The 10209-nt window shown below is 37.8% G+C and overlaps 1 pseudogene; it reads right to left on the bottom strand.

Annotated features, from left to right (window-relative positions):
• Window positions 1–4379: 4379 nt before the first annotated feature.
• On the bottom strand, window positions 4380–9566 carry LOC125314815 (annotated as a pseudogene).
• Between the last annotated feature and the right edge of the window lie 643 nt (window positions 9567–10209).

Below are 10209 nucleotides of genomic sequence, written 5' to 3'. Positions count from 1 at the left end.
TAATCAAAAGCCAACTAGGAAGTTGATCAATTTCTATATGTTACCTGTGTTATGATCGTAATAACGCTACTCCTCCTCTCTTCCCCAACATTTAGAACTTGTACAAGTACCAAGTTCAGTTGTTCCAAAAAGCAAGATACTCAGACTTTACTCTTCAATTTCATCTTATTGATAGAGTTCCTAGTAGACATGGCCGGTTCCTTGGAACCGCCGATTCCGGTTCAGGAACCGGTTGTTTCAATTCCACGAAAAGGTGGAACCGGCGGTTCCGGGCCGGTTTCGGTTCCGGTTCGGAACCGAAGGTTCCGGGCTAGTTCCCGGATCGATTCCGGTTCCGTTTTTTTAATTTTAATTTTTAAATAATAAATAATAAAATAAACATAATAAATTATAAATTATAATCAAATTGTACATTATAATAAAATGTGGAGAAAAAAGAGAGAGAGGAGGAATGGGCTTGAACTTAATGAATTATCATTAAACGCCTACATATCTTCTTGGGGATAGAAGAATCAAAGCCTATATAGTTCTTTTACCTTTGATAATCCCAACTTACCTCATCGTCAATCATCGTTACCCATTGTAGTACCCGTAGCGGTGGTATCTCCACAATCCTCACTAAAAAATTCGTGTTCTCAATCCAGCTCTTAGTGTCGAAATCTAGCCTTCATCCAATCGTCAACACAAGCTTGAGCTTCCACGGACTCCGGGCTTAATCTTGAACGACGAGAGTCCAAAACTAATCCTGCAGCGCTAAATACTTATTCAACTACAACTGTTGAAGAAGGGGTTGCTAATATCTAGCGAGCGATGAAAGTGAGAACTGGGTAATCGATTGAGTGACTCTTCCACTACTTTAGGATTTAAAAATCTGTACTATGTTCTGCATCACGAAACTCAAATTGAGTGGTTAAATATTAATCTAATTCAGAAATATTACCCGCTGCCCCCTTTTTTTTTTTTTGTCTACTCTTGAGCATATTGTACCCTTTACTAAATGAACTACCATCTTCGCTTCATGAGACAGTAGATTGTAAAGATCCACAATCACTTAAACTATATCTAGTACAAAATTCTCCATATAATACTACTATAGATTCTTTAACATCTCCTTGTATATTTGAAATATCTATTGAATCTTCCAAATGTAAACAATCATGATAATACACATTCAAATAATCTAGTAAACCGTCTAATTTAATACATGGATAAAAAATAATACCAACTAAATAGACAAGAAGAATTTTGAAACAATAATGCAACCATTTTTCTTGCATTACAAAAATAGTCCGATCTAATTCAGCATCTTTTTCATATTCACTAAAAACAGTACCAATATTAATACACTCTATTAAAAATAAATACGTAGTGTGATAATAAATATCAGACAAAGTATTAGTAGCATCATTAAAAATTTTCAAAAAATCTAAATTTTTTTGTAAACGTCCCAATGTTACGGAAGTAAAGTAATTTCGGGAATATTTTGTGAAATAAACATACATAATAAATCTTTGTAATCAAAAGTTTGACGAAGCAACTCGTAGGTAGAATTCCAACGACTCAGAATATCTTTTGAAAACCTTTTTGCCCTTCTCCCATGTTGTTTACAAAATTTTTTCCATACTTTCATAAAATGGGCAAGACTCCATAAAAATTTAATTGCACCATTTATTGGGGCGAGAGAAGTGTCAAGAGTTCGTAAACCATCTTGTACACATAAATTTAAAACATGGCAAGCACATCTAATGTGAAAAAATTGTCTACCAAAAGAGGGTTTGCAAATATTTTCTAATTCGGGAATGGAAGCGGTATTTACGGCGGCATTATCAAACCAATTGAAAATACTTTATTTTTCAAATTATATTCTTCTAAAACTTGTCTAATTATTCTATAAATATTATGAGCCAAATTTTTTTATCACAAACTTGAAATGCAATAAATCTTTTATGAATGGTTCAGTCGTCACCTATCCAATGACACGTGACACCCATATAAGAATGAATTTGCCAAGGATCACTTCAAATATTGCTACCTAAATGTACACGTTCATTGAATTCTGCAAAAAATTTTGCTAAAGATTTTTTTTTGTTTTTTACAAAGATGCAAATGTTTGTGTTTAAGAGTACTTTTTGGAATAGTTGGTCCTTGAGGAACCAACACAGTATTTATCAAATATTTCAAATTAAAATTTTCACCAATAGTAAACGGAGCATGATCAAGGGCAATATATTCAGCTAATATTTGTTTATAAAGTGTATCGATGTAACGAAATAAAGGATGAGGATTAGAATTGGCGTACCCGGAAATTTGTTGTTGCGTAGTGTCGATCCGCACTTGCGTTGGATGTTTTTTCGTCGGATGCCGACTGAATGTTCCGTAGTCGTCTCCTTTCGTAAATTTGTATGTTTGCGAATAATATTTACAATTTATATTATACTTACCTTCGCTTTCATCACGTATCTTATCGAAGTGCAGCCACAAGTCGGATGTACTCTCTCGGCCCTTCCATTCCGGCTCATTTGCCGTCGACGTTTCTTCGACACCGGTAGGAGAATGAAGATTTTCTTGTGTTGAGACGTGCTTGACGTTCGGAATGGGAACAACATTGATATTATCGTCGTCGTCTTCCCAACACGCATACTCACAAAGATCATATCTAGGAATAGGATACTTGAAATCTCTCATCGTCATCTTGGCCTTTTCATTATTTTTGTTTCCACTTGCCATGTTTGAGAAAATTGATAAGAAATCCGATTGAGAGAATTGAGGCGGGATCGAGAGAATTTGGGAGAATTAAGAGAATTTGAGAGAATTGTTGAGAGGATTTGTGAGAAAAATGAAAGGGGGAGGATATGTATTTATAGAGAAGAACTAAAAAAAAATCAATTTTTTTAAAAAAGTGTGCAACGGCTTTTTTTTGGGGTGGGGGGGGAAGAGCCCAACGGCTCTTTTCCCCCCAAGCCCACCCCCACTTTTTTTTTAAAAAATAAACGGGTTGGAACCTGCCCAAAACCGGCCGGTTCCGGGCCGGTTCCCACAATTATGGAACGGGAACCAGCCCTTGAGGGCCGGTTCCAGGCCGGTTCCATTTTGGCCATGTCTAGTTCCCGACACTTCCTATTGCCTAAGCTAGTCTATTTTATCTTGTAACAAGATTGCTCCCCCGCTTGTTTGTTTTTCATTAAATAAAATCTTGCTTATCGAGGAAAAGCCGTAAACATAACGTCCGATTACAAAAAGTTTTGTCCATCCAGGCAAAGTTTGTAAGCATGCTTTGCCTCTCTCTAAACACATCCGGCCCACTATTGACGAATTACGTAACTTGAATCTCAAGAAATTTTTCCTGTACAGCGAGACACTAGCTTTCACTACATCTCCGGATTCGAGTATCTCGTCATGCTGGATTTTCCATTCCAATGTCGACATTAAGAGTGCATTATTGGAGCCGTCGACTTTGCTGAAGAAGTGAACAAATCAAAATATCATATCAGACAAGCAACAAAAGTCAACATCAACACAAAAGAGGATCCTAAATTCTCTCATTTTGACTGCCTTTACAGATGAGAAATAACTAAAACAGACCCGCTAGAGATGGATCATCTCGCAGGCAATAAAAGCACAACAAGGGCACATCTTCGATGACTATAGCATCGACGCCTTTTCCTTTCCCCATGCCAATGATGTACTAAAGCACGCCCGGAATGAAACACGTCGATGCTGAGCATAGCAAGAGGGTAAATGAATCATCAGCAACCACCATGACTAGAACATTATGTTATTATTATTATTTTTTTTGGCAAACTTACAGCCAATCTTCTCGTCATCTTGGCCCTCTAATCCAACATCGTTGCCAGCCTAATGCAACAAAAGATCAACGGTACAACCTCCTTCCCGGATTTTTTGGGGTTCCAGGCTGTTTATAGGTTGACATGTCATCCACGGTTACACGACGGTGGCCAAATGTCATTGCCGGAGCAAAGGCATACAAAACACCCCAAATCATCTTCATCCCGCAAACGATTTTTTGGACAAAATCGAGCTCCAGCAACGAATTGAGCTTCCTAGAGAGAGAGAGAGAGAGAGAGAAAATTGAATAGAATAAAACCTAAAACCCCCCAAATCTATTCAGCAACGGATAAAGACACCGACGAACCGCACCGACAAACCGCCTTGTTCGTGTAACTTCAGATAATTTCACGATCAAAACAGCATTTTTCCTTTAACATTTTGAATTAATCAAATCGTTCTATAAATAGATCTTTAGTAACAAGACACGGAAACATAATGAATAGTAATTGTTCAAACACTTAGGAAATGCATTTAGGATCGCATTGGCCCTGCTCCATCCAACCAACTATAATGAAGACATGCCCCTTCAATCACCGATCTTGTTCAAGATAGTTGACTCCATCCCAAATGCCCTCGGGACGAAAGATGCTGGGTCCATAAGTGGATTTAACCATTTGCAATAGCAAGGGAAGCTGCAGTCCAACGAATAAAGCCACGGGGAGAGAGGCCAGCAAAGTAATGGGAATTAGAACCCACTCCATTCTCTTATCCAGCACAATTGTGAGAGTCGCAGTGAAGGCCACCAGCATGAAAGCCAAGGAGAGGAAGAGAAAACAAAGCCCCATTATGATCTTCTTAGGCAACAAGTGGAGAAAATCTTGTGCCTCGTATCGAGAAGTTAAGATGGCTAGGAATAGCAAGATGGCCGTCACAGAGGAGAACAAACCTAGTGCATCCGAAATTGCAAAAACAAGGACAGAGTCTCGTCCTAACAATACTGGGACTCCAGTTTTGTCATCATTGCCTCCGGGCACGGTGAAAGCAACAGCGAACAATACCGTGGCAATTAAAGTTGAGACGAGCATACATGAATTTGCTGTGTCCTTCATCCACTTTTCTCCACTCTTAAGCAAATCTTGGTGCTCCTCCACGAATCTAGCCCAAAATGTTTTCCCAAGGAAGTAGCCGAGTGCTAGGTAACGGGTACTCCAACTTTCCACAGCCTATGCATAGAACTCACAAAATAGGAGTTTCAATAAGTAGATAAATTGTCGAAAACTTTCAGAAAAAAAAAAAAATTTGACGAGGGCGCATCTCAAGGAGATTACGACTTATCCAACACTTGATGCGAAATTGCTTCGAGGTCAAGTCCATCTTTGCTGGCAGAATTTCAAAGTCACTCACTTCGTAGCTTGATGGTTTTGTGCTTCAAATTAATTGAATAATACACACATGGAAAGTACTATGTTTTTACTTACTAATAAATCATGTTTAGTGAAATTTGGAGTCTTCTAGAAGAATTTATGAAAAATTATGGAGAAAATTGTCCAAAAAACCCAAACCTATTGTACGATAGCCAAATCGGTTCTAAAACTTTTAATTATTCTGCTAAATTAAGGATAAATACCACGAAAAATCCAAATTAGTACACAAGTGATAAATTTACTCCAAATTATTTTTTTTACCACAAAAAATCCCAAACTAGTGTACTCGTGACAAATTTACCCCAAACTATGTTTTAACATAAAATATCCTAAACTAACACACCCATGACAAATTTGCCGTAGATTTTTTAACCAAAAAAAAGGTAAATTGGTATACTTGTAACAAATTTACCCTTCGTAAGTTTCTATTAAATTGGGTTAATACTATGAAAAACATCAAATATGACAACCATAGGGTAAAAACCCCCCCAATCATGTACACCCAGCAATTGCCATATATCATTAAACTCAGTAATTTGATGGTAAAATTTAACAGAAACTAATGAAGGGTAAATTTATCATAAATGTACCAGTTTGGAATAAATTTATTATAGGTGTACCAGTTTGAAGCTATTTGTGCTCAAAATAATAATTTCGTATAAATTTGTTACATGTATACCTGTTTAGGGTTTTTCCTGATATTAACCCATAAATTAATGAAAAAAAAGGAGTTCTTTAGCTAACATAAGAATGAAAATAGCGTGGTCTTATGAGAATTATCATTATGCGCGGTTGTTAAATAAATGAAAGGAAAGATATTTACCTTGTACCACTGGAGTTCTCTCTGCATTTGAAAAGCGGCGCCCGCCACGTTAGTTACAACATTGAAACTAGAGTAGTACTCTGCTGCTGCATACTGATACTGTGTTGCTGCTTGCATTATCGCCGCCGATAGTTCCAATGGTGCTCGAACAAATGACAACTGATTGGTTGAGGTTTCCTTCAAAAAGAGTCTGACAATTCTTTCTTGGCGATAGTGCACAGCCGTCAAAATATGTTTTTCCAACCTATTATCATCGGGCGACATCCAAATATCCTCCGGGAAAAATTGAATACATAGCCTCATGATTTCAGTGATTCCCCTAGCTGTAGCTTCACCCAACGTATCTCCTTGTACTAAAAAATTAGTGATCTCGGTAGTTCTACTACGGGAGATCGCAATGCAAACTTGTTTTGCCAACTCAATCGTTACCATGTGTCCCAGCTTCACCTCATGAGTCCTCTTGATTATGGGAACTACAGAATGTTAAAGAAAAAATGAAAACAAAAAACAGAGGTGGCGATTGGATTTTACTTTAAAAAATAGGGTAGTCCAGCTTTGCATCCCAATTTTGTTATCACACACAACAGTGTTCTAGTAGTCGTATTTTCCACATTTGGAGCTTGGGCTGGTAGTGGTGGGTGATTGGGAAAACGATCTCATTCTTTCTAATTTTTTTTACTCTTTTAGAAAAGCTATTTTGATCTTTCTCTTCCTTGGGATTTTGTCCTCAAATGCAAAGTGTGAGTTTTAGTAATTGCTGATGCAAAGTACAAAAGAATAAAATAAAATAATGTTGTAAAATCTTTTTTGGCATTTGCCAAGAAAACGTTTGTATCATGTCTGGATGAAAATAAATAGTTGGATATGAAGAGAGTAGAAGTGATTAGAGGGTGAAGACAGTGGTCTTCCTTGAATTTCAAACAAGGTTTAGATGTCACAGTAGTCTTTGCATATATGAGATTATTCATATGCATAGCAGCTAGCAATAAAAATATCATATCAACCGTACAATCCATTGTATTGTCATTTATGCTCAGCACAAGAGCAAAAAAATTTTGCAAAAAATTTACATCTCCAACAAAATCAAAACTTCCACATCAGACAAGCAACAAAAGTCAACAAAGTGAGTAGAGTTGACTTGACTCCACTGTAAAAGAACTTTTTAATGTGAGAAGCACACGCAACGACACTACACTTCGGTTCCCTTTTTGTTCTTTGACAAAAATGGAAGAATTAGGGACAAGTGTAAAGTGTATTTCTGGTGCAAAGGTTGTGAATAAGTTTTGGGATCTTTTTTAGCGAGTGGTCCAGCTTCTCGTGTAATCTTAAGAGCGCATCCTCCCGTATCAGCCTGATGTATTCAGGATGTAATTTTCTAGAGTGCTTCCATCAAATCTGAGATATACGATTATAAAAAGAGGAGAAAGCTCCTTTGTTATATCTAATGAACAGCTTGTTGGTCTATGATATGACACTTAGGGTGGAATTCTGGGATGCAATTGGAATTTGGTGCATGTGAAATCTTTCAAAATATAAAAATATCAACACATAAAATATTATATAACTTTGTTTGAGTTTAAATTACTTTTTAAATGATTTTTATTAGATGCATTGACCGTGTACAGAATTGGTACATAATAAGTTACACATTCACTGTATTTTTTATACGTGGAAAATTTCAAGTACAAAACCAACTTCAAACACGGTTGTCAAAAGCTCATCCAATCACGAATGTCACAGTTTTCTTTCCACACAGGAAGTAGGCCTACCAAGAGTTCTTTTTCCAAATTATGGCAAAGGACTAAGTAGGAGCCTTTTTCTACTTATAAAAGAAGTCCACAACAAATAAGCCAAAGACTATTAGTTGGAGAGAGAGGGACTGAGTAGAGATGGTATCTTGATAAAATGGATGCGTACCTACAATTTTGGCGGCATTCCAAATTGACCTTGTGAGACATTGAAGCGCTACAGTCAAGTTGCAAAGAAAACCCGGGTTACTGTGTGTGTATATATATATATATATGTGTGTGTGTGTGTGTGTAAGACCTCGTAATTCGCTTGTTACTTTGTCCAATCAATTAAGTTGTACGATACTTATCTACTTGGTTGAATCAGATGTTGTTCGCAGGAAATAGCCGATCCATAAAGCGGTGTGATTTCAGGCCATTATGCAAGGAAAACTGGGTCAAGGAACCAGAATATATCCTATGCAGAAACAATCATTTCCAGTTTCTTTTGCTAGTATGGAGGGAATCAATGTAAGAAAATTGACAAAGTTCAAAATCATGATAGGTCCTAAAATAATGCCCGACAGCAAAATGCATACCCACCCGGATCCGAACTTTTATCTGTTGGTTCGTAGTTCAAGTCCACCGGAATACCTTCAGTTCAGAGACAAAAGCGCAGGTGATGAGCCAATTAGTAATGAAGGGATGCGAGTGCAGAAAGTACGGACATTTGTATATCAATGCTTCCAAAACACTCAGCCTGGTTCCACTGGGAAAGTGAGACTCCATCCTTGCCAACATGTCCAGTATAGATTTGCCGTGAGTTGTGCTTCTCATGGAAATTAAGTGAGGGTATTTCTTGACTAGATAAAGGGTGATATCTGTCCGAATTTACCAGCAAAGTTGATCAGAAAAATAAATCAAGTCTAGAATGAAGGAGGAAAAAAACAAACTAGATGGTATTAAGATAAAGAGCAATGGTGATCTTACCATGATGACCAGAGTGGGTAAGATCTAAAATGGTATCATTGCCAGGAACCAGGCAATCTCCTTATGCATAGAAGCTTCTTTAGCAGATATTCCCAAAGGAACCCGTCCTTCATTATCTGCAAGTTGCGTCAAATTAGGATTGCTTCTAACTAATGCCTGCACCATCCTTATTCTCCCACACAGGACAGAATTGTGGAGGGCTGTGCGGCCATTACAATCAACCGTTTCAAGCACTTCCGGACACGGAGACAAGAGCACAATCAGGTTCTCCATAAATTGGTCTTGTGCACTCAGAGTGGCCAAGTGAAGCACTGTTTGTGAGTTGCTTGTTATTTTGGCCATCTTCGAAGCAGAATCTCGTTGGAAGAATCTTTTAGCAGATTCCCAATCACCCTTGAATGCAGCTTGCAACAATGGTTGGTAATAGCGATATTGTTCATCCGCTTCCTCTTGCAATATTTCTGAAATAGTTGCAAACTTTTCAGGCCATTTTGTTAAACCCGTTTTCCTTGAAGATCCACCCCTGAGATTAATTTTACACTGAAATTACTCTTTTTGAGGGATAACGCACCCGAAGCACCTCTGGATTGAGAAGGAGCTGATCCAACGCTTACACGAACGCCTTCAATATATGCAGGAAAAATCAAGCCAAGGTCAGCGTCATGTTTGCTCGATGATGAAACCAAGAAAAAGAACCATGAGAAAATACACGTTCTAGTATCTCTTTCCGCTACGGTTGGAGCATGAACATGTACCTGCAGGTTGTTCGGCACGGCTCGAATTTCCTCGTTCCTCACTAGGTTGCGGCGCCATTGGGTCGCTCTCCTGGATTGAATCTTTCAAAGTAAACGAAGAATGCAAAAATGGGTAAGATATGCAGTAATCAAAGAATTTTATGCCCCTAGGGGCGAGTTCATTCCTTTCTTATATAGAAGTGCCTCTCTTAGAGTAAAGGTGAGCCTCTACAATTACCACAAGCAAGCATATCTCTTTTTTCTTTCCCACTTTATAGCGGTTGGATTACTTGAGTGTAACATAGTTTATCCTTGGGAATATAGACTAGTCCTCTACTGGTGAGCAAGCAGCCTTAGGCTCTCCTGCCACAGATCATTAGGTTCGGTCCCTGTGATGGAACCATTACTTTAGATGACTCTCTTCCTCTTTCTTACAATAGAGTTTATTCCATCCCTTGATAACAAAATGAACACCTAACTTTTGTTAAAGCCGAAAAGAAAAAGTAAAAGCAAACAACTTCAATTTGATTCAAGGTAGAATCTTCCTAAAAGAGAAGGGCTTTCGTGTAAAGTATAGTTATGCATTCCACTTGAAAACTCCTAAAAGTTTCACCCACAAGACACATCACCAAGGAAATGGAAGATGAAAAATGAAAAAGAGTTTTCATTAGAACATTTTTGTGAGTCAAATGCACCACAAATACCTTCGGGGAAACCCTATT

This window comes from Rhodamnia argentea, chromosome 4 (genome assembly GCF_020921035.1).
Source record: "Rhodamnia argentea isolate NSW1041297 chromosome 4, ASM2092103v1, whole genome shotgun sequence".
NCBI lineage: Eukaryota > Viridiplantae > Streptophyta > Magnoliopsida > Myrtales > Myrtaceae > Rhodamnia > Rhodamnia argentea.
Note: the sequence above shows the minus strand (reverse complement) of the source record. Positions and strands in the feature narration are given on the sequence as shown.